Source organism: Carlito syrichta, unplaced genomic scaffold, assembly GCF_000164805.1.
Source record: "Carlito syrichta isolate Samal-C Ts95f unplaced genomic scaffold, Tarsius_syrichta-2.0.1 Scaffold308849, whole genome shotgun sequence".
NCBI classification, from domain to species: domain Eukaryota; kingdom Metazoa; phylum Chordata; class Mammalia; order Primates; family Tarsiidae; genus Carlito; species Carlito syrichta.
Genome location: NW_007252945.1, coordinates 245,237 through 252,752, shown reverse-complemented (window position 1 = coordinate 252,752; position 7,516 = coordinate 245,237).

The following is a 7,516-nucleotide window of genomic DNA, read 5'->3' as shown; positions in this document are numbered from 1 at the left end:
AAAAAAAAAAAAAAAACTGATCTGTCACCTGAGACACCAAGCATGGTGGTCTGCAGATCAGAGGAGGCCTTTGGAATACCAGTCTGAGATCCTATAGTTAGAGTTTTAGGAGAATGGGATGTCAGACAGGAGCTGGAGAGAGGAAATTTCAAGCAATGGGGCTAGAAAGGAAGTGGAAGTCCTGGTTAGAGTCAGCCTTAGATATCATGGGCACTGGGAAGTCACTGAAGGATTCTTTACTAAGAAGACACAGATCTACCAGATTCTATGGGCTACACTGGAAGATCAATAGGATCTTATCCTGGGGCAACTCTTGCTTGGATGATGCAGTTGTCTTCTAAATGGTCTTCCTGCATCCATCCTTGTCCACTTAGCCAGGCTTCAAATCAACAGCCGGAGAGATACAGATGAAATGTGAGTCGTGTGTGATGTCAAAGCCTCCGGTGGTACCTCCCTCATGACCATGGAGGCCAACGTTCTTACTTCAGCCTAAATCCCTTGTCAACTGAAGAATGATGAGGTTCATACGTTTGGAGAGGAGACTTTATTTCTCATCAAGGGTTGCAGCCTGTAGGGTGTCCATTTTGAGGACAAAGTGTGAAGCAGAGGATGAGAAAACCCCCACTGCACGTCTTCCTTAGATTGGCCAGAACCACTTTGTGGTGGCTGGTCTCTTATCAGGAAGGGATGCTGGTCGGTTGTTCTGTCCACACCATAAAAGGGAGGGAGAGTCAGAAGATTGGTTGACGTCAGTGAGGGAGAAGAGTCTTTTCAAAGGGCTGGTTTCTGTTTAGCCTTTAGGGAAGGAAGCCTAATGGTAGTTAGGGAGGGAAGGGCAGAAGGAGGCATGTCATAGCTGAGAATTGAGCTTCCAAGCTTTCTCTGGGGTCTCCTTGGCCAGGAGAGTGTCCTCTCAGTCCGTTGGGAGGCTAAAGATTTTATATTTATTTCTCACCCTGCATGACATCCCCCGAGGCCGTCCTCCCCTCCCTCCCCTGGGTCTCTCCACACTGGTCATACTCGTGCAGCCACGTTGGCACCTGACGATCCTGGGTCCTGTTGTCAGTCAGGCTCTCTCCTCAGGTTGCTGCATTTGTCCTTCTGCTTTCCCCACACCTTTCCCAGGGCTGCTGCCTCTCTCCTCAGGCTCTCACTCAAGTGCCACCTCCCAAGGAGGGCTTTCTTGGCCTCTCTGCACAACCACACACGCACATGCACACACAGGCAGGCACACATTCCCCACACGTTCATGGCTGGGCTGCAGGGCACCATGGCTCCTGATCCAAAGAGCTGGCATGTTCTGAATGGAGTCCTTGCTCCACTCGCTAACCTGTACCCACATCGGCTACATTCCCCAGGGGCAGGGCGCTTTTGTGGAGCACCAAAGCCAAGCTGTGTCCTCGCATGAAGAACATTGTTTTTGAATCTGTCTGTCTGGAATCTAGAGATTGGGCCTCTATTCAATGTTAAATGTGCACAAAGACGTCTTATCCTGCACACTATCTCCTTCCTTTTTGCTTATTGTAATCTGATATGTTGTATAGTTGTTACAGCCCTATCGGGTTCTTAGGCCTGCTTTGCAGAAAAAGTCAATATATTAAGACAGCAGTTGTTGGTGTAGTAGAGAAAGTGTAATAATCGCAAAGCAGCTGAGTGAGGAGAATGGGAGTTTTCTCAAATCTGCCTTCCTGAGAACTCAGAGGCTAGGGTTTTGAAGGGTAATTTGATGGGCGCTTGGCTAGAGAATTTGAGACCGCTAATTGGAGATGAAATCACAGAGGCATTGAGGTTATCTTTATGCGCCGAGTCAGTTCGTGGGTCATTGGTTCGGTTGGCATCAGAGGGTCTACCAGAATGCAGAATCTGAAAAATATCTCAAATGCCAGTCTTGGGTGTATGTTATCTGCTGGAGTAGAAGGAGAAGTTACAAATTCTGTGAACAATGGATGCCATTGGGGGAATCCTTGGTGATCACAGCTGCTCATGCCCTTTGGTCAATTGAACTCCTAGATATCATCAAGGAGGTTGGCATGACCTATATAGCCCATGGTTCTTCAAGAGAAAAACAAGCTCATTAATCTTGCAGGTAGCACTGGGGGCTAGGATATACACAGAGGGAGAAAAGGCCAAAGAGAAAAGAAAGTAAGAACAACAAGTATCTTATGTTTTAGGTATGCCTGTATCTTAACAAAATTTGCGCCCCCTCCCCGTTACAATTCTAACCCGGTGGGGTTTTTTTTATTAATTTTATGAAGGCAGTTCCATAGTTTATTTCTCTATCTTATTTATTTTTCTGTCTCTCTTGCTAAAATGTAAGTCCCATGGGTTTCATCAATACTGTTTCCCCAGAGCCCGGAACACTGCCTGATGTAAGGTAGATGCTCAATAGTAATTGGTGAATGAATTATGAGTAGATGAAAGGAAGGCAAGAAAAAGAATGGAAGGAAGGAGGGGAGGGAGGGAGAGAGAAAGAGAGGAAGGAAGGAGATTAGGATGAGAGGGAGGCAGAGGCAGGGAAATACAGGCTATTTTCGTAATTCATATGAGAGGGAATAATAGCAAAGGTAGTGGCAGTGAGGGTAGAAGAAAGGGCTACGACTATTTTGAGGATAGCATTGCTTTTCTTTTGACCCAGCCAAGTCTATCAACCAACTGATCTGTGTAAACCCCTGGGTATCACCATTCCCAGTCTTGCAACTCCAAATTCCTACAGCCCTCGGTTTGCTGTGGCTTCTTTGTGGATTTAGTGCCTGTCATTCCCGGCTCTCGGTCCCCAGTTAGCTTTTTCATTTCAAAAGCCATTTTTAACATCCTGGACTCCATTTCTCTCATTTGAATTTTCACTTAAGCCCAAGTAATTTCCTCATAACCTGGGTTCCTTGTTGAGTCGTTTGTCTCAGGGCCATCCTTGAGCCCAGAGGCTTTTGCTTATGAACCTGGGGTGTGGAGCCGCTGAAGAAAGTGCCCTCAGGCTGCGGCTGCCCTGCCATTCAGGAGCTGTGACCTCTCCTCATTGAAGGGAGGAGAGAGTCTTCCCCTGGCTCCTCTCCCCTCCCAACCAAAAAACACTTGCAATCTGGGTGGCAATTCACGCAATAAGGTTCACAGATAAAAAGCTAATCAGGCTTTGTCTTCTCAACGAAAGCCCCATTCTGAAATGGAGCACAGCAGGTGGGCAGGAGCTGTCACACATCTGTGCACAGAAGCACGGTTTGTTTTTTTAAGCAGCATCAGCAGAAGCAGTCTGGGAGCCACTCTGTGCCTGCTGTTGCTCTGGCTTGGATGTTTTCCTGCAAATTGGATGGGGTGGGAAGCTGTTTCCCTAGTGGGGAGGATCTCAGGGGTTTTCCTGTCTCTAGGGAGCGGCTTTGGAGATGGAGGGATTGTAGTCTCTACCTGAAAATCCAAATGTGGATTTTCTACTTCTAAAAGAAAATCACTCCCACGAGCTAAGGATGCCTTTACCCACTGACCATACACACGTGTGTGTGTGTGTGTGTGTGTGTGTGTGTGTGTGTGTGTGTGTGATTATACATATTTTTTGCCAAATTTCTCATCATCTTACCCACCCTCCTGAGTATGTCTGTTATAGGTGCATATAAAGATAGAGGATCAAGATTTTAGTAACTGTAGATGTCTTTTCTACTTGATGGAGGTTAGGGTGGTATGGGGTAGTTGTGTATCGGAGGACTCCACAGGTAGATTTTAAAATTCAAGACAGAGGGCTAAAGCAGCCATCTGGGCAAACCCAGAATTAATACATTAAAAACAAATACAATTTTAAAGTGGCTGAAATCGCCTTGCTACTAGTAGTAGTATGTTCTGCATTTTTGGTTTTGTTCATGGAAAGCTAGACCGGGATAGCTCCTAAGCTTTCCTGGTACCCTGAGAGAATTTTGGTTGGCTCTTTAATGTGTGGCTTTTTCCTGGCCAGTGGCCCAAAAGGCAATGTGGTTGAATCTGCCTTTTGGTCTTCCTCATGACCGTGCTCACCCCACAGGGTCTGTGGGAGTTACCGAATCCTCCTTCAATGAGCTTTCAGTCAAAGGAGGCAGAACCTGGAAGTCAACAGCAGCCCTTTCAGTGGGGCTTAGGCAGCTTTCCGGATAAAGAGAGAGGGCTTACCCCCAGCAGTCTGGTGTGCGACTCTTCAAGCTAAAACGCCTTGTCATCTGATACAGATCAAATGCAGGACTAATTGGCACTCCTGAGCCAACTCATTTTTGGATGAATTTGCTTCTGATGTTTTAGAGCTTCTCAAAAGCCTCTTCTATAAATGGTTTTCAAGGACCCTCACAGAGAGAGATTAGTCTCTTAACTATAATGGGAGTAGGCTTTGGTCCAGATTTATAACCATTCTGTCTCCCATATTGAATACTAAAATCTAGGTTTAGTTTAATTTTTCCTAATTCCTTTTCAGTAAAGTATCTTAGAAGCTTAACCAAAAAGAGAAGAAGGAAATCAACTCAATTGCTGCTGTCAAAACAATTATAACTCGAAAATGATTTCAGACATGTGCAAAAGGGATAATTAATAAATGTATCAAAACAAATGGGGAAATTTTAACATTGCGACCTAGATATTTCATAGAAACATGCTTGGAGAGAGCAAACTCTTTTTTAAAGAAACCATAATAATTATCATAAAGTCCCTACTAAGCATCAAACATCAGGCTAGACTTTTTAGAGGCGCTAATTCATTTAATCCTCATGAAGACTTTTTTTTTCTGAGTTAGAGTCTCACTCTGTTACCCAGGCTGGGGTACAGTAGCATACTCACGACCACCCCAGCGTCGACCTGCTGGGCTCCAGCGATCCTTTGCCTCAGCCTTCCAAGTAGCCGGAACTACAAGTGCGTGTTAACACATCTGGCTAATTTTTTTATTTATTGTAAAGATGAGGTCTCGCCAAGTTGCCCAAGCTGGTCTCGAATTGTGGGCTCAGGCAATCCAATTGCCTTGGCCTCCCAAAGTGCTAGGATTACAGGCTGAGCCACCAAGCCCATCCATGAAGACTTTTCAACGTAAATGTTATTCTCCCATTTTTACAGCTAAGGAGACTGAGACTCAGTGATATTCATTAACTTACCTAGTCGATAGACAGCAAGTAGATTTGAACCCTGGGCTGCTCAGCATCAAAGTACATATCCTTTCTCTTTACCTAGCTGTCTTTTGAAAAAGTAACAACAGTAACTCTAAAAATGTATACGGCAAGGAATTTGAAGCACAAGAGTTTGCAAACAATTTGTACTTCTTAAAAATGAAATACACTGTGAGCTTTGAGCGTTTATATCAGTATTATCCAATAGAATTTTCTAGAGTGAAGTAAATGTTCAATCTCCGTGCTATTCAACATGGTAGTCATTGGATGGATGTGAACAGGGAACACTGAACATATGTTTTATGTGACTGGAAATCTCTATTTTTAACTTTCATTAATAATTGATAATTGATAATTTAATTTTTGTACTTTAAAATTGTTTAATTTTAATTTCAATAACCACATGTGGTATGCCTGCCATACCAGGCTCCCATACATGTACTTGCAATGCTTAAAGACACATACTGAAAGAAGAAACTTTAATGTAAGCATAATGCTGACGTTGATATGTTTTCTCAATAGCATTAATGAAATTCCTGGGCAAATAGATGAGCCTCATGCAACTGTAGACTTACCCATGGGTATCTATACTGTGAATGGAGAGCTAGTTCTCCTAATGAATTCTTACATGCCATCAACACCCACATGGATTTGGGAAACAGTTTTAATTTTCATGTCTACATTTAATTCTCATGTCTAAATTCTCACATAGATAAGAGACACATTTTATTTTAGTAAATTTAAGTATGGCAGAGAAAAGATTTTCTTTGAAAAAAAAAGTGTGTGTGTGTATACACACACACACACACACACACACACACACATATATATTTTTTTCCCTGAAATACTTTTCCTTATATTTTAAACACAAAATCTAGATTCTGGCCAATTAGTTCTAAAAAACAAAGCTTCTGGCTAGCATTACACCTGTAATCCTAGTAGTGTTTTGGGAGGCTGAGGTGGGAGGATTCCTTGAGGCAAGGAGTTTAAGACTAGACTGGGCAACAGAAAAAGACCCCCTTCTCTACAAAAAATAAAAATAAATAAATAAATAAATAAATAAAAACAAAGCCTCTCAGAAATAATGTACTTTCTTTTCTTTGTGGTGTTCTTTATTTTGTTGTATATGGTAGTGGGTATGACTTCCAAAACGTCGAGGAGACTTTAACCCACATTCACTCAGGTGGGTTACAGCTCCCCTTTGTAGGAGAAGCTGTTCAGACCCAATCCAGATCATTTTGCTGGCCATCACTTGTCTCTCAAACTGCTGTGTGTCGCCTGCTAATGGCTCCAAGCTGCTCATCTTCCAAAGAATGGCCATAGAAAAACAGGAACCCCCAGCCCAGGAGATGATGCCCTCTTTCCCTGACCTCACTCCTGTTCACCCCATAGGTAACGATGGACTGATGGAGGGCAGGGTCCCAAAGACCAACCCTCGTGCTCAAGGTGGAATTCCTCCTCTAGAGCTTCCCGTGAGATCAGGCTGGTGGTAGACTCTACTGAGACTATAACCTTGCTTAACATCTTGTCTTAGTCTGTTTGAGCTGCCATCATGATATGCCACAAACTGGGTGACTTATAAACAACAGCAGTTTATTGCTTATGATCTGGAGGCTAGGACGTCCAAGATCAAGGTGCTGGCCAGTTCAGTATCTGGAAAGGGTCTACCCTCTCTTAGATATTGCCTTCTTGCTGTGTTTTCATATGGTGGAAGAGGTGAATGAGCTCCCTTGGGGCCCCTCTTACAAGGGCACTCATCCCATTCCCAGTGATCCCACTTTCTAATACCATCACATTGTGGATTAAGTTTCAACATAAGAATTGGTGGGGGGGACCCTCAGACCATCACATCTCTTCTTCTGTCCCGTCTTTTTCCCCTATCCTGTCCTCAGACTGCACACTTTCAATAAGTCGCAAGTACCTGGATCCCTGTATCAGGTTCTGCTTCTGGGAAACCTTGCCTAAAGCGTCATCTCAAGAGCCTGAGTTATGTGCATGAACAAGAAATTACAAGTCAATATCTGGGCTCACCTGCCCCTCCTCAGAAAAGTATAGAAGATATTTTCCCTAATAAACTTTGAGAAACAATAAACTTTTTTTCCTGTGCAGAACTTTTTCCAAGACATTCCAGAGGTAAATTTGTTTTATGATATCACCACAGACTAGATTTGGATTACAAACTTAATTACAAAATAGAGTCTGTCACTCCTGCCAAGTTAAATAATCAGTCAAAATGGGAGTCGGCAATTGGAATAAGTATATATTTTGGCTACAGAACAATTTAGAACGGTGTTAATTATTGCCATAATGGTGGATAATGTTATGTGTCAACTTGACTAGACCCGAGGGTACCGCATAGACCTTAGGAAGACAGGAGGAAAGTCTCTTCCAATGCCTGTTGATTCTTAAGGGTTTTC